General features: G+C 38.8%; 3 long non-coding RNA genes across 4 annotated transcripts in view; 2 read left to right on the top strand and 1 right to left on the bottom strand.

The window, feature by feature from the left end:
* The window catches only part of LOC105678162 (uncharacterized), a 162865-nt gene that overhangs the window by 101939 nt on the left and 42402 nt on the right, over positions 1-18524 (top strand). The gene's annotated exons all lie outside the window — the stretch shown is intronic.
* Positions 1-18524, bottom strand: part of LOC136996980 (uncharacterized) — a 48432-nt gene that overhangs the window by 10140 nt on the left and 19768 nt on the right. The window lies entirely within an intron of this gene.
* Positions 342-8605, top strand: LOC136996983 (uncharacterized). The gene is made up of 2 exons (XR_010887810.1): positions 342-1909; positions 4280-8605. It is a non-coding gene; the product is annotated as an uncharacterized lncRNA (long non-coding RNA).

Raw genomic sequence — 18524 nt, 5'->3', positions numbered from 1 at the left:
TCCACTTTTAAAAACACTTTAATATTTTATTTCGTAATTTAATCAACAGCATTGATTTATTGCAATTAAATTTAAAGTTAAAATATAATACTAAACGGCTTTCCAGAAAATTTTTAAAACAATGTCCAATTTTTCGCATTTTAATTTCTGAAATCCTAACGGTAAAATCGTACCAAGAATTATTCCTATTTCAAATGATTTACGATAGGCGAAAACTTGTTTACCTGCTACAAAACCTCGCTTTAATTGCCATAGTAGGCTTCCTAGAAAGTTTACGAATCTGGGCTCAGCTTGAACTTTCGGTCGCGCCGCGCGGTCGGGGACTCCGGCTGAAAAGATTCCGGTTAATGACGATAGCCGGCCTTGCCGAAGGTACGAGGTGGTTATTCACCTGGATCCGCAGAAAGAGGAGCGTAACCTCGTCCGAGGAGAATGGAGAGAAACGGTAGGATTCACGAGACGATCCAAAAGCGTAGGAGCGCCCGGCGGTTTCCGATAACAGTTTATCAATTTATATTGATCGTAATTCATGCATGAGGGTGAACTGAGGTGGGCGCGGATAGCTCGTTGATACACAGCAGAAAACAGATTCGCGGCTTGTGTAACGATCGATCCGTTATCCACATGAAACGCACTGGCCAGGAAATATTGCCCGCGCTCTGGTTTTATTTTTCGTTCGCGTTTGAGCCATTTTTTATTTACGCGAAATTGTCGATCAAGCTTTTATCCGGCCGTGCCGGTAACATGCGACGTATGAATGTTTTCGATGAATTTTTCATTCGCAGCAAGTCCCGCCGTTTGGTCCTGCATTTTTATGCTTTTCGTTTTATAATGGATACGGATCGTGCGAGTGTGGATAGATAGGTGCATGACACACTCGCGGTTACGAAAACTTCGTAACATTCGGTTATATGTAATGTCACTGCACTATTTACATTCTCAAGTAATCTCACGCGTATTTTTATTCGCTTCGCGTAGATAGTGTACTTTAGCATCTTTCCTGTTTTCATATTCCTGTTTCCTGTTTCAACATATATGCGCATTGAAAATATAGATATTCTCGCAGTACAGCAAAAGTTTTTATTTCGTTTTTTAAATATATTACGTGATAATCGTGTGATTTGATTATATGTCAAAACTTTTTCATTGTTGAACTATCGAAGTAAAGATAATCTTATTATTGATAATAATTTAAATTATTTTAAAAGAAATTACGAGTGTACTTATTTTCATGTTAAGTTTATGACGATTAAAATGAACGCGACCCGTCCGAGAATAAGAAGTTTGCCTCGACATATCAAGAGACACGGTAGTGTCTCGCGCCAAGTTCATGCGCAGCGCAAGACCGACCGTGTATCTTTACGCGAGCCCGAAAGTTGAGACGAGCCGAGATTATCGGATCTCAATAACGGCTGGGCCGATTGAGTTGATAATAGGCTCAATCGATAGCGCATACCCAAATTATATAGAAAAGTATGCTTGTTTTTACTGTAGGTGCTGTAGAAAAAAAGTTATAATAGTCCAAAGTCGAAATGTCTAATCAAGAGACACGGTAGTGTCTCGCGCCATAAATAAAATAATACGATAAAAATGTCCAGCTAAAATGTCCTGCTAAAATGTCCAGTTTCCGATTTCTGACGTTAGGTGCGCTGATGGCGCTGAGAAGCCGCGCTGCGTGCGCTTACGATTTGACATTTTTACATAACCTTTCAGATCAGAAAGTGTTATAAAAAAGTAATAATAGTGAATTCGGTTAACAAATTTAGTCACTCGCACTACATTGTTCTGTTATTTTGGTGCACACTCAAGACTGCTTATCAATCCAGAGCAGTGTAGTGCGAGTGACCAAATTTGTTAGAAATTCGTATTAAATGAAATAAGTGATATGTTGGTGAATGTGAATGCCTTAGTAAGTATCTACTACACCTTTGAAAATTTTTTATTTTGCAGGTTATTCATACATGATTCGAGACTTTAGAGGATGATTTGTCTAAAATAAATAAAATTGAATAGCTCAAAGTTTAATATTTCTGTTCTGAGTATCCTAGATTAGTTTCAACAATATTTGTAATTTTCAGTCAATTTTATATTTTAAAAAATATAGCATAAGTCGTCTTCTGTAGTTAACGCTATGATTGACAACAAAATTATCCACATCACAGTGTGGGCAGAGAATTAAGTGTAAAAAAATGTTTATATCATATTTTAGGTATATTATTGAATTTTATTTATCCATAGAAAAAAGATTATAAACATAAACTAAACAAAAAATCTTGTAAAACACAAAATGAAATTGACTGGAAATGATAAATATTGTTAGAACTAATTTAGTATATACATAGAACAGAAATATTGAACCTTGATAATTAATTTTATTTATTTTAGACAAATCATACACTAAAGTCTTGAAACATGTGCTGTTTAATAGAATGCTATACCTAATAATTAACGATACTTCATTACTTAACGACGTACACAACTTCTAATTGTAATATCAGTAACGAACGATAATGATATAGCATATTACAAACGTACGATTTAATGAAGGGAAAATCTTTTACCTTTAAAATATAATACAATTATAAACATAATGCAATTATAAACATAATGCAATTATAAACATAATGCAATTATAAACATAATGCAATTATAAACATAATGCAATTATAAACATAATGCAATTATAGCAAATACAGCTATAATTTAAATGACTCGTTGATATAATTTCAACTATATCTTTCGCTATTATCGATATCAACGAATCGTTACGATAAATTTCTCGATTAAGTAATCAGCGATTACGATCATTATCGATAAAATAAGTATGTTTTTTTTTCCACCAGATAACATCAATAACTAAAGAATGCATGATTAATTATGTTTAGAAAACAGATTAATACTAAAATTAATAAACAGATAAATAAGCTATAATATTTCATTCTGTTTATTATATCAATGAAAAGAGGTTTGCTCTCTATCAATTTTTGACTACGTTCTTGCGTGGTCTTGCGAAATTTTTAACTAGAAAAAAACGCCTCAATTTTTGATAGACGAGAAATTATCGGAAAAGCAGACGAAAGGTAATGTCTCGAATGGGTGAAAGAAAATTATTAAGCGTACCGTAAGCGCACGCGATCGAACGGGTCGCGAGAGTGCTTAACGACGCGTTACATAAACGGAAAGCTAGTACACGAGCGGAAACTCGAGGTCTCTTAATACTTTCAAAAAAATTGTTGTATATGTATATTAAATAAAAAAACTGTCATATATATATTATTAAAAAAAAAGAAATAATATCTATCAAAAAATTACCTTTTTTAAAAAAAGGTAAAAAAAAGGCGCCAAGTACACGCTCTTATCATAACTAAAACAAAACAGTATTGTTTTACTTTTCAAAAAAATTGTTGTATATATTAAACCTTTCAAAAAAACCTGTCGTATAGGTATATTAAAATTTTCAAAAAAAGCTATTCTATATACTTCTTACAAAAAAATGTGGTATCAGGAAATGGCACCAAGTGGGACTAAAGAACTATGAAAAAACTTGAACACTATTTCTATAAAACTCTTGTATATAAAGCTCTCGTATATATAATTAATTATATTATATACTATATTTTATCATATTTTACATGTACTATACTATATATACTATATATATTATTAGATATACTATATATATTATAAAAAAATTTTTTAAATATTTAAAAAATAAAAATATTTATTAAAAAACGCAAAAAAACTTGGCGCTGCTACACCTCAAAGTAATGAAATTAACATGTAGTTTACTGTAGCAGCGCCAAGTTTTTTTGCGTTTTTTAATAAATATTTTAATTTTTTAAATATTTAAAAAATTTTTTTATAATATATATAGTATATCTAATAATATATATAGTATATATAGTATAGTACATGTAAAATATGATAAAATATAGTATATAATATAATTAATTATATATACGAGAGTTTTATGTACAAGAGTTTTATAGAAATAGTGTTCAAGTTTTTTCATAGTTCTTTAGTTCCACTTGGTGCCATTTCCTGATACCACATTTTTTTGTAAGAAGTATATAGAATAGCTTTTTTTGAAAATTTTAATATACCTATACGACAGGTTTTTTTGAAAGGTTTAATATATACAACAATTTTTTTGAAAAGTAAAACAATACTGTTTTGTTTTAGTTGTGATAAGAGCGTGTACTTGGCGCCTTTTTTTTACCTTTTTTTATTTTTATCACCTTAGAAATGTAATCAGTTCTTGCGAAAAAAATGTTAACAGACTTCCATTGCGAATTTCCGGAATCAACGATCGAGTTTCTCGACTGCATAGAAGGTTGATAGCAGTCGCGCTGCTAATTATTTCAAACTGGAAGCTAGAAGCGGCAGAAAATATCGGTAATTTTGGATTAATCATTATTCCGATGCAGTGGAATCCAATAGGACAGCGTGCGTATGTATGTTGAAGTGGAAGCGAGCTCGTGAGATGCATTAATCCATTGCGGAGTTTACAGGCGTGTGGATTAGTCGAAATGAAAAGAGAAAGAGGAAAGAATTGGATTGCGCGAGAAAAAAAGTGTTTCTAAAAAAGTCCAGATACTCTATTTAAGAAAACACTTGACGAATCGTATATCAAAATATTTTTGCAAATGTTAAAATACACACTTTCTGGAATCGCTGAGAAATTTATTGATTCAGCTTTTAAAGCTGATTGATGCCGTTTAAAATAGCATGCTGTATTTTAGACAGCATCGTAATATGCACTATAACCGTTTTTAATAGCCTCGTTAATTTACTCTCGTTTTTCTGTCATCTTTCAACGATTCTTCGGTATTCTGATGTATCACTGAAGATTATAAATAGCAAAAATATATTGCTGAGAGTTCGTCGAATGACGGTGAATTAAATTCATTTGCATAAAAAGTCTCGCGCTTTCAGAAATGCCGATATAAATTATCACTTTTTACGAGTAATCGGAATTAATTATGCATGCCGTGTGATTTCAACAGTTAATATAAAAATCAACTTTGTATATTGTGAATATAGTTCTTTAACATCTTATCTGAATGTTTAATGTGAAATAATATGTCATACTGAATGATATAAATATATGGAATAATGGCTCTAGTGTTGAATGCTTTTTAATTTGCTTTATAAATAATGTTCGAAATGTTTAATTTAGAATAATAGGATCAAAATATGCATTTATATTTTTAACAAAACCAGTCTTGAAATATGCAAGGTTTATATTATTGATGATCGGGAATCATCTGCTGGAATTTATACCGTCACGTGTATACGTTTAGCACAGCTTTTGATATCAGTGAAGAAAGAGTGTAGAGATCGGTCGCCTAGCAAGTCGGCCTACGCTCATCCGTTCGTTGCATCTCCGCGAGTCCGTATATGCCGCGCTGCACACGACAGATGCATACGCGAACAAATGTAAGCGCGGCATAGGTGAAAACCTGTTAGGCTGTACATACTCTTGCATACGTTTACGGTATGCATGCATCTTGAATCCCGTAACCCACTGAATACCTCGGTCTCCGGCTAAAGACAGCTTCGAACGCTTCAGACACGTTCGCTCTCGGTGAATCTGCTGTGTACAATATTAGGTACATTGATCCAAATGATGTAATATATATGTCAATAATGTCGCAATTGTATAATGTAATAGCACTCGTTGACTGACCACGTTTGCATTCTCTCGTCGAATATATATATTTGCGAATAAAATACGAACTATCCCAAAGCGCAGAAAATAAACTGTTATTTTAATTTAAAATTGACTTTTGCTTCTATAATATATTGATTGTTTATTTTGTTTTTATAAAAAAAGATATGAGATAATATCGATTTTAGTTTCGGAGATTTTTATATCAAAGCAGTTTGATTCTGAACTTTCAAGGAAGTTCCAAGATTAAAGCCTTGATCGGTTTTCCAATCTTTCTTAATATTTGCCCCGGGAATTGACACGACAAGAATTCTCCTTCTTTTCCGATTTGTTGCACATATGTCGAATATTGTCGAGTAAAAGCGACCGAAGGAAGAAAGAATGACACACCTGTCTCCGCGTGTTTATCGAGAAAAAGCAACGCGGCGGAAAGTGAAAGCATTAAAAAATTGGCGTTCACGCGATGTATCCGGTATATGTTAATTCACCGTACGCACAAAAAAGTCACTAATTTACATTTCACTTTTATGAGAGGACATAATTTACGCGTGGCCTTAAAAGACTCGCGTCTGTGTCTCATGAATGCATTCATTATTAAGTTCCAACATTGCGATTAATGCCGCAATTAAATTCCATCGTAATTTGCAAAGTGCGATCGTCATTGAATGACTCGACTGCGATTCATCGAAACTCCGAGAATATCGGCAGGCGGATGTGGCGGTAAAATAACATTTTATCGATTTTTGTATAAGAATAAGTTATGGCGCAATAGTTAAAAATTAAAGTATAATTCAACAAAAAAAAACAATTAATATCTTTTTTCAAATTTAGCGTTGGCCAAATTGAGCACAAATAAACAATGAGACAAGAGCATTGTTTTTTCGAAGGAACTAAGCCCGGTTGTCCAAGTCACGAATCAATGTATTATAACGCTTCACGCCATCAATCACGCCAATTTTCACGATAGATTATGGATTTTAATAAGAGACTGTTCGCGAAAGGGGAAATTTCGAAGCGCATCCACCCTCGCGAGCCCAATAAATTTTCCCCAAAATCGTAATAGATTTCCGATAATCGGACTTTGGGAATTGCCCGGTGCGATATTAAAGGGCTGCGTTTGCCGTTGCGGGATTGGCTGTCGCGGGGCATAAACGCAAAGCTGGGGCGAGAGGGTGGGAAAAGGAGCGAGGGAGATACCACCTTTCCCGGTTAGCGTCTCGCCTTGGCCCTTCGGCGTTGTCGTATCTCGCGGAATCCCTAGATAGAAGGGAATCCGGAATGGCTGCCGGGAAAACGACCTCGTCCCGGCACGACGTGTGCTAGGTTATGACCTGAATAGCAGATTACCCGTTTACGAGGCTACGCCGTACCTGCCTGTAGTCGCTTTTATTGAATCCGGGGAATACCGCGCGTGCACGGCCGGCTTTCACGCTGTTGCCGCCGCCGCCGCTGCTGCCGCTGCTGTTGCTGTCTAGCTTTGACATCCCGGTTTGGTATCCGATGCTCCTATCGATGGACCAAGACACATTGGTTACATCCGGTATGCGGATTCTAGAATGCCTTTTAGTTGTTGTATACACAGAATATGAGCCAGAGAGAAATTGTTGGCGCATCTTGGACAGCTCTGACCGCAGCTTCGATCGTTCCACTCTATTCAGATCACGCGTATTGACAAATATACCTTGTTTTAGAGGTGCTAAGATCGCGATCGGGGTTTAAAAGCGGTACAAATTGTAGGGAGAACAATTTCCAAAGTTGCAACAGAGATAAAATGTACGTAAAAACTATATTTACGTTAATAATATTTAATTTCTTTCAACAGATTTTTCAAAATGTTAAATGCACATAATTAGAAACAAAATGTTGGCGCTTAGTGAATCAAGCTCTTTTTGACTCTCTAATTTTCAGGATCTCCGTACACCAAATGATCTTTTATCACTATTAGGTACGAGGTTGTGCGTGTGTAATTTAAGATATAAATTTCAAGCAGCGGGCGTATAATTTACGTAAAATTAGCAGGTGAACACATATAATTAGTCCGCCCGACGTATAATTACCACTAGATAACGCTCGTGCGGAAAACCATGAAAATTGGACACCGCGTTTCCTAATTACTTCGGAGGGAGTGCACGGGCGACAATGCCTCGTTTTGTTAGCTATAAAAATGTCATGAAGCGACTAAAACTATATAGTTTATCTGCTTTCGCGTGTAAAGGGGGATAAACACGACACAACAATAGTTTACTAATTACGGTTTTTCACAGCTTATTTAATTTAGATAATGCAATTATTTTTAATTATTGGACATACTTGTTGTTTACTTTTTAGCACACCGTTTGTAATCTACCTTATGGCTCCTAGGTAGTCACCGCAGCCATATTAGATTCGTGACGTCAGAAGCGAGAAATGACACGCCGAGAATTCTTGCGTGCCATTTCTAAATAAAATGATAATTTAACAAAGTAACACTCTGGATCGCTTTAAGACACCTGTAAAATTGTCCGAAAACTATGCTTTTTCCTTGACAGGTTATAAACAATTGTTAAATCAACAGTGAAACGAAGCCTAATTATGCGAGAAAACACACGGTTGACAGCTGTCTGTATGAGTAGAAAATTCTCCTTCTACGTTGGGCTTTCCCTGCTAATCTTAGTTTTCGGATAATTTTACAGGTTTCATGAACACGTCACATATCACAGTACTAACATTTAACGAATATTAATGAAATGGCACGCAAGAATAAATTGGGTAGTCAACATGTCATTTTTTCACGCCTAATAGTTCATCGATTCTCCACCTAAGACGCTGCATAAGAATTTCTGTCATATGGACATGTCGGTAACGGTACTAAGCTATATATATTCTGTATTTATCGCGTTTATTTTTTTGTAAACAAATTTTTAAATTATAAATTAACATTTTGTATGTTATTCAGTAATTTACTTTTATCGAATCAATTGATTAGGTCAAACTGTTACACTATTTATTTATACGATAAATCGACTGGGTAAATTCGACTAGGTTTTTATTCCTACCACAATTATGTCGCTACTGTCAACGCGGAGTTCACGGCTGCGGGACCAGGAGCCTTATGTTCAGTTCTTTCCATTTATTTGAAATCGTGTATGTGTAATTTTAAATATTTACGATTCAAACAATTACTTTGGATTAATTGAAGAGAAATGTTTTTGGTCAAATTGGACAGTTAAAGTTTACACAATTTTTTCTTTATTTTTGTCGGTCAAAGTTTTTGTTTTTCCGAATTGATGTATGTTGTTTATTTCAAATGAGATAGTTAAAATGTACGACGTAATTTATTTAGAGACTTCGGGAAACGTAACTTTCTGCACAAAATGCAACTTTTTTTAGTTTAGTATATAAATACTGTGTAATAGAGCGATTTGCAATGATATCATGATGAAATCACAAAGTTAAAATTGCGTTATTCACGATGCGGATGTGCTGCAGTAATATAATATGCACTCATGTATTCATGATTGCTGCCATCTTTTCACAGTCGAATTACGACAGGAATTATGAGCATCTGAGATTTCATCGCAACGATTTACCGCGAAAGCAGATCGGGGGAACTTTTATGGCATTGACAACAAACTTCATGAAACGCATATATGCAAAATATAAAAATTTGCATATGTTTTTTATTAAATAGAAGGTCAATATCTTCAATAGCTTAAAATTGATCTATTTTGAATTTAGTGGCAAAATGTTTTCACTGCAATTGAAAACAAATGATTATGAATTGAAATGTTTTACTACAGATTAACATATTTCGTCAACATTTCTCGTATATTTCACCGTGATTTTTAATAAAGCTTGCATGAGTTAAGTAATGAAGATGGGATTGGATTCACAAAGGGTTAAGATTCAAACGACTCGTCATCTCCCTGGCTTCTGAAAGATGCATCTCCGAAAGAGGAGGGTGCTCTCAAAGAGGACGCTTTTTCGGGCTTCCACCCTTTCTCGGACTCTCGCGGAGGGCAGCAGACTCCGGCGATTGCCGCGGTCCAATTAAGGTGACGCCCGCCACTTGGTGATGAGTCGAGTGGCGCGAGGGAATAAAGCTATACAGGGGAAATAGCGCGAGGACTGGGGAAGGGGGAGGGGGAAAAAAGTACACGCGGACCGAGGAGAGAGAGTGGATCGACTCTCCTGTGTCCTCTTTTTCTCCGCGACCAAAGCAGGCGTTGCCAAGCGACAGGAGCACCGTCAACCCTCGAAGATGTCACGCAGGGCGCACGCAAAGAGAACGAACTTTTGACCTTTCGAGGGTCTTGCCTCACTTGAACCTTTGCACTATGGCGAACTCCATGAGGCTTCCGCGCGGCGCACCCTCGGGGCCAACGTACTCCAGTTGCTCTCTCTCTCTCTCTCTCTCTCTCTCTCTCTCTCTCTCTCTCTCTCTCTCTCTCTCTCTCTCTCTCTCTCTCTCTCTCTCTCTCTCTCTCTCTCTCTCTCTCTCTCTCTCTCTCTCTCTCTCTCTCTCTCTCTCTCTCTCTCTCTCTCTCTCTCTCTCTCTCTCTCTCTCTCTCTCTCTCTCTCTCTCTCTCTCTCTCTCTCTCTCTCTCTCTCTCTCTCTCTCTCTCTCTCTCTCTCTCTCTCTCTCTCTCTCTCTCTCTCTCTCTCTCTCTCTCTCTCTCTCTCTCTCTCTCTCTCTCTCTCTCTCTCTCTCTCTCTCTCTCTCTCTCTCTCTCTCTCTCTCTCTCTCTCTCTCTCTCTCTCTCTCTCTCTCTCTCTCTCTCTCTCTCTCTCTCTCTCTCTCTCTCTCTCTCTCTCTCTCTCTCTCTCTCTCTCTCTCTCTCTCTCTCTCTCTCTCTCTCTCTCTCTCTCTCTCTCTCTCTCTCTCTCTCTCTCTCTCTCTCTCTCTCTCTCTCTCTCTCTCTCTCTCTCTCTCTCTCTCTCTCTCTCTCTCTCTCTCTCTCTCTCTCTCTCTCTCTCTCTCTCTCTCTCTCTCTCTCTCTCTCTCTCTCTCTCTCTCTCTCTCTCTCTCTCTCTCTCTCTCTCTCTCTCTCTCTCTCTCTCTCTCTCTCTCTCTCTCTCTCTCTCTCTCTCTCTCTCTCTCTCTCTCTCTCTCTCTCTCTCTCTCTCTCTCTCTCTCTCTCTCTCTCTCTCTCTCTCTCTCTCTCTCTCTCTCTCTCTCTCTCTCTCTCTCTCTCTCTCTCTCTCTCTCTCTCTCTCTCTCTCTCTCTCTCTCTCTCTCTCTCTCTCTCTCTCTCTCTCTCTCTCTCTCTCTCTCTCTTTATCTCTACGCAAGAAATTACTGTTGCTACCCGATCGCGAATCCTTCGGGGTCGAGCTTCGGTTGTGCATTTAAATCTCATATTTAGTGCTAAGTGAAATCGCGTCTGATTCTTTAAGTTGATCGACGTCAGCAAGAATTAACGTTAATCGCATATTATGATAAAGTTATTTAAAAGGAGTGATTTTTGGAGAAGATTATCATAAACCTTTTTCTAGGAAATATGAATTTATACACACGCTTTGTTGTTGCAAAATTATTTATAAACTTTTTGAAAAATTTTTTATTTGCGATTATTTTCAATCACTTCGTTCGTTACGCGTCAATAAGGAAACTCGGCTCGAATTCTTTAATGTTACATGCTGTTTTCTTCTTCGTTTGCCGTAATACTCATCCAACCGGCACAACCCAGAGACTTTATACTTATATTCGCGCCTTTCATCTTTCTCGCCTCACACTTTCGCGCACGCACACGCGTGTGTCCACGCGCGGGCGGAACACGCCCTGGGGATCCGTTCGTCGGTATTGTTCCACTCGCTCTTAGCTTTTTTTTTGCCGGGGGAGCGGTATTCTCTACCCCCCCCCCCCCCCTCGGTCTGTTTTCTTGTTCACTGTTCATCTCCTCAGAACCGTACTAGCTCTTGCCCCGCTATTGTTTTACCCGCACATCCACGCGATGAACGCACGTCAATGTGCGTTTCCGTGCCAGCCTCCCTTCTCTACCCTTTCTTCTCTTTTCCTTTTTTTTTTACCTCTTCTACTTTACGAGGGCGTATTTCCTGCATTACTAGGGCGTCGAGCGTACAGGACGTCTCAGCATATAACGTCCTTTATAGCGTCTTCTGAAATTAAACCCTTGTCAGGCCCGAGCGCTGGGAAGTTTCGCCGTAAAGTGAATAACGCGGATCGTCTCGAAAGCAACGCTGTAAAACATCGGTTTCTTATTTTTAATGACTGATTATTATTCGGCCAGAACACTAGGCTGATCTTCTTAGTAATGATTGAAAGAATATACTGTTCAATGCAAATCAATCCCTGATTGATCTCTGTTTAAGTTTAGGATGATAATTTTAGAATGACGATTTTTGGTTTTCCCTGTATAACACATATAAAACGCATACATAAATAAAGCTACACTAAGCTACACTAAGAGGTTCAAGAAGAGAGCAAGCGAGTAACGGTACATTATGTTTAAATATGGAACTGTGTTGGCTTTCTTTTCTTAGCAAAAATTTAGTACAACATTTAAATTTAGAATAAACATTTTAGCGATAAAACCTGAAAATAAAATTATATTTATTATTCTTCATCTTCTATTTTGAAAGATACATTCGAGAAACTTCGTATTCGAGAACGACGCGAAGTAACCTAATACATTTCATCAATATACGTAATCGAATACATTCTTCGATCATTATCGAGGAAAAGAAATTTTCTCCTCTCGAAGAGGAAACCGTTATAATGATGCGTTATACTCACAAAAGACGGATGACGTGAAGATACAAGAAGATACATGGTCGCAAAAATGTAGCATAAATAAGTGTGTTTCCTCGCGCGCGGAATAGAGGATATTTAATAATTTCGCGATGCGCGCAACGACAGAAAAATTCTCATAGGAATTTTCATAGGAAAAAACCTTTCAAAGGCGCAAAATTCTGTGATTTGAGAATCTTTTTTTCTTCTCTCTTCATCTCCTTCTCTCGGTAAACTGATCATCTCTTTCGTCTTTGTGAGACCGGCTTCCCTCTTTCATAACTGTACTAAAAGCTGTACCAAGTAGCGAGAGGCACCCTCGCTTATACTCGATGCCGTTTGTTCGGCGTCATTAAAAGAATGGGTGGATGTTTATAGAGTAGAAAGAGTCTTGCTTCTCGGGAGTTTTCTGTGAAATTTCAGAAATTTTATGGTTTAAATATATTGATCTCGAAACAAAACTATAATATACGTACATAAAAAAATCATTTCCAACCTTCAAAACTTTTTGAAAAACAGAAGTAAATCTGTAGTATTACATCCGTAATGATTATTACAATAATTATTTGCACTGAATAATTGTCCTTATGCTTGACATTTTATTGCGTTTTATCTTTTTCCGTACTAACAATTTTCTTTTATATATAAAATTCGATGAAATCCATTTTTAACATTCTATTGAATAACCTCGTTTAAACAATCGATCCGCTCTTTAGCGCTAATACAATTTTCTACGTTGTACTTGCGCACATTCGAGAATCATTATCAGGATAAATCTGCAAGGAGAATTAGATAGCCACATTTAACGTGGAACCTGCAGCGAGGATACGGACCATTAAATACGCGTACAGGTACACGTAAGAAACTGTCGTATCTCGAAATCGCCCCGAATGCGATACGTCGGTAATTCGATCTTTATCCGGAACGGAATTGCTGCGGTCGCCGCAATGAATGGATATCGGGCGATTGGTTCGATCGGCGTGCTTCACGATGCTTGCGCAACGAGATAAAACCGGGTTACGCTCTCGTAGCGGATATTCTCGCGTTCCGCGATTAACGTGCAAGATGCAAGAGGTGGGGAGGGTTGCGAGGAGATTCGCGGTGCGAGGAGAAACGAAGAACGATAGGATTACGAGTGGGATAGCTCGTCCCGGTCAATTATGCAATAGCGAATATCGACTATCTGCCAGAAGCAGGTAGCAAGCTCGTGGAGGCCGTACGATGATGGTCCAACGATAATTGGATCTCATGAATAAAGAGTTAGTCGGGGAAAATCCGCTTTTGGAATGACGAGCGACGTGTATATTTTTGCAACGTACAAAATACCTATTATCGAGCGGAGCGCTGCTTCAGCTCGCGGTTACATTTTAGAGTCGCGAAATACAAGCGTCGAGAGACCAGTTCTGACCTACTTCGAGCTCGGGGAACTCTGGACTATGAAAGCGTTCGAAAGGATTGAACCGTGGGCTCGGCACGAGAAAAGGAAATAGACGTTTTATTTCCACGAATAAGTTTCACATAGTTTGATATTTTCTATCTTTCTTTTATCTCAAATATGAAACATAAATTTATACAGCTTCTTCGTTCGTGCAATCTTCTTTGTGAAACAGCCATTTTCACTGTTTCAAGCAGACATAGCTTCTAAACTCGCGAAAGGCTCGATTCAGGAGTGAATCCGGGAAATGTTCCTCTGGGAGCGCCAAACCACGGTCGCTTTGATCCCTTTCGTGAACAGAAGGGAACTCGCTAGGGGAGTTCCGGGAACTTCTAACCTCATTCCTTCCTGCTAAGCGTGTGCAGGTTGCTATTTTGAGGCTCCTTGCATTGTGCCCCGCGCGGGAACCCCGTGCAAAATTCGGCTCGTTAATCGACTTCGTTCCTGCCGGCTTCCACGAAACTCCCATCGTCTATCTTCGAACGGCATTCTATTTCCAACATCAATGGCTGAACAACCTTCCCGGCGAAGATGTTCTTATAATCACCGATGTTACAGGCCGGCCAGTTTAATTGACGCGGCTGGTTCCTCTAATGACACGTCGTGACTGCGTCGTGCGGTTACGCATTTACGACAGCCTCGATACGAGACAGTGTCTGCATTTAGAGAGGCACAAACTGGTTACTTATTCTGCTTTACACACGCTGCGATCCGTGTCTTATTAATTAATACTTCACCGGTTGCGACTTAAATTACGATGACTCGTGGTGTTATTTTTCCGAGGAAAACTTGTTATCCGTAACTAAACGCCGCTAATCGCGAAAGCAACGCTATGTTTAAGCGCATTTCATAATACTGCTATTAGAATGATAGAATAATTCTAAGGTCTGCGCGAGAGAAAATGAGAAATAAACATCTCGCGGGGATCTCGATATATCCACAATGTGGCAAAATCATAAATCATCATCGCGAATTATAAGATTTAGATCGAGTAAGCAGAACTGTATAATTACGATATTATTTATTCCTCTTGTTCTTTTAATACGAGATAGAATAAAAATGTTTGAATTTTAATATTAATAACACATTTTATCTCTCTTTACGGTTTACTTTACTCATCAATTATCTTAAAATAACATAATTTGTACTATCACAATTTTTCTCGTCTCGTGTCGTCCGGCATTCTTAGAAGTAGGTACGCGTGTATTAAAAAGCGACGTAACTATTTGGAATACGGCCGCTCTTGTATAGAATCGCTTTAAACGTCTTGAGAAAATGAAGTAATTCTGACGGAGGTGGAAATAGCAGCGGGGGATTGAGTGGAATAGGAGTTACGAAGGGTTGCGAGCGAGGCAAGGCAGTTTGAACCGGAAGTCGTAAAGTGGCACAATGCAGCATCATAACGTCCAACCCGCCGCGCACATCGCCTTCCCCGTCATCCTCTCGCGCACAGGTACGCAATACAATGTGGGCGGGTTGCTCCTTAAAGTCGTTCCCCGCATCGCTATGTTCATAGTTTCGGTATTGATCTACGTTGCGCAAGGATGTCGTGTGACGGGCATTCCGAGTCGCTACCAGAATTTTAATCATCGGCATACCTAACTTCTTTATAACAGATATATGTCTTTAAAAAGCTAGGGTGCTCCGCGTAAAGTTCCGAACATGAAAATTAAATTAATACGTTGATAAAAAATGCTTTTAATTAAGAAAGCATCTCTTCATCGAATTGCTTTATATTTTTTTAAATTGCTTGATTTCGAAATTTGACGTGAAACATTTTGTATAATCCTGAAAAAAAAGCAATATTAAACATTGCTTTCATCTTCACGTTATTATAATTTGACAATTTGCCTGCAATTTAATCGTAGAAGCCAAGACATTTAGGCTTGAATTACGTCTCTTTTATAAATGACGATTTATAAAATTATAATAAAAGCCGATTAAATTTTTGGATTACGGCGAAGTATGCTTAAAATATCGGCGAAATCTCGGAAAGAGACCCAACACGGCGAAACCAGTTTACAGCGTCTCATAATTACGTCGGTGTCTGATTATTATAATCAGTGAAATTACCGGTGAGGCTAAGCGCCGCTATTCGAAAAATCATTCTCTAAGTAACGAATCATCGTTTTATCGGCGAACAGGTGATTATCCCGCGCTGGCCACGGCCGGGTCAGCAATTAGGAGTTACGAGAAACTTCAACATAAGAGAATAAGAACCACTGCCGGCAATGCTATATCTGCAGCATTATCCGTCCTGTCGCGTGTCCGCACGGAGCCAGAATTGTAACAAAATACGCTTTACCCGGGCATTGGCCGGGTTTTATTATTCGCACGGTCATCAGCAATGAAGCCGAGTTTTCCGATGAGGTCGAAGGGCCTTTTCGTAACGAAACGCTCTTTAACTTCGGACGTAAAAGCGGAGTACGCGCGATACGCTTCCGCGTGTGCGTCCACACGGGTTACACACTCACGCACGCCCACGGGCGCGTCTACATACGCACGCACACCCACCCACGCGTAAAAGGTGGGATATCCGTATTGGACGACGTTGCACCAACTTCAACTAGCTTTTACGACTTACGTGCTATGCGTCAGACTCCGCGCTTTACGTTTACGTTATATATATACGCCGGCGTTATGCCCTCGTAACTTCATCCGGGCGTGTCGGTTGCGCAGTCGAAACTTCCACATAAAGGTATTAGCGAAAGGGAAGGAAGGGATAGACGGCGGAGACACGGGGACGAGGGCGAGGGATAAGGATGAAGGACGGGAGAGCGAGGGATGAGGCGAGAGGAAGGGAGTACGAGATAAGAAAGGGGAAGGATTGAAGGTGGAGTGAAAGGAAATTGATGATGAGGAGATTGAAGGCGCTGAATAATTTACATTGAAAGCGATGACGTGAGAGCAATACACAAAGTTTCTAATGCGTTCGGAACTTGTTGAAACTTATTCATTAATGCTTTGGTGTCTTTAGTTATTATAAATTATACGATTCACACTTCAATTATTATTGAAAATGCTAAAAGCGCAATATATAATATATTAGTGCGGTTGAATGAGATTTTTCATATTTTTCGATTAAACACAACAGTTTTATGCTCGCTTTAAATACAATTGTCAGATTTTAAACTATACTAGCTAGAAATGTGTGCACGGGTCGCTGAGACAATGGAGTGAGGGTGGAAACTCTACTAATACTCTAATCGCTAGGAACATTACTATATCACTGTTAATAGTGCCGGGATTATAATGGTATACTGCGCGGAGAGAGTCGCCCCGCCGGGATATTGCCATTGTAGATTTCCATTTGAACGGTGTCGCGGCGTTTCCCACATTTGTATTCCGAATCGCAGCAACGTGCGACGCGTTTCGATAAGCCGCCATTCGATTTTTACACGCTCGACCGAGCGTTCTCTCGCGCGCGCGCGATGACAAGCTTCATTATACTCGTTGCTTCACGTCTCGGGGGAGTCATAAAAATAGTACGCCGGAGAGATTTATTTCGAAAATTTATTTATAGTTGTCAGAAGTGATTTTATTGACAATTATTATATTTTTACATTAATTTATCAATTCAATTGATAGTCCTCATTCGTTTTTTGGTTTTATTCATTCGATCGGTCATCGGACGTTTCGAATGAATTCTTAATAGATTTTCTATCTGCGAGAACGTATAGAGAGAAAGAGAGGGAGAGAGAGGAAGGTATATATATTATTTATTGCCTCTGTAATAATGTCATTGGAGCGACTGCAATCGTATGAGTAACGAGTTTAACGTCGGAATTAGCTACGTTACAATCGAAAAATCGACTTAATCCCTTTACTTTTCTGCACGAGTTATTTCGCGCTCCGATGTCGTCCTTTTGACATTTCAGCGTCATGTAATTTTTTATTTAAAAAAAATTTTTTTTTGCTAATACCGTAACGTAGCTCTCTGTGCGATGCTCTTATCGCGACATACGCGTCGCTATTGATTTCCCCGGGTGCTCCTGGTAAAGGACACAATCGGCGATCCGCGCTCGTCCGTAATCCAAGTACGCGCGTGTACTCCCTCGGGGGTGTCTTTGAGGGAAGAAAAGGAACAGGCGGTAACCTATCAGGAGCTCAGACACGCGGTAGGTACGCCGGCTGGGAAAGCGCAGACTCCGGCAGACCGCAAGGGATTACAGGATGCGAGGGAGAGAAGGGGAGGGAGGGAGAGAGAGAGGAAACAGGGAGAGGGTTAACGCATACGTAGGGGGTGGGAAAACGTATCGCGCGGGGAGGTAGGTTACTGCTGGCGACCGCTGATGCGAAAATCATACACCACCCTGCGGCTTTACTATCAACGTTACATCGCACAGAAAACCCCGGCGCGGTGCTTTAAATACTTAAATTTATGACCTCACGAAAACTTGCGGGAGGGAGAGACTGGCGCCGTCGCATGTTGCCCGACGCGATGGTAGAGCTGAAGTTTATAACATTGCGCGAGATAACAGTTGAGATTTTTTGTCCATTTTACAAAATGTTTGGAAAACATATACGACACTTGCGAAATGCGATAGTAATTTAGATTTGAAGAATAGTACTTATTAAGTATCGATTTGTTAATGTAATAATAATTGTTTGATTATTATTTTTTATTTATAATTTTTTTACGCGCAGTGAAGGGATCGTAGATAAAAGTGTCTCCTGTTAAAATTTCC

This window comes from Linepithema humile, chromosome 1, assembly GCF_040581485.1.
Source record: "Linepithema humile isolate Giens D197 chromosome 1, Lhum_UNIL_v1.0, whole genome shotgun sequence".
Classification (NCBI taxonomy): Eukaryota; Metazoa; Arthropoda; class Insecta; order Hymenoptera; family Formicidae; genus Linepithema; species Linepithema humile.
Note: the sequence above shows the minus strand (reverse complement) of the source record. Positions and strands in the feature narration are given on the sequence as shown.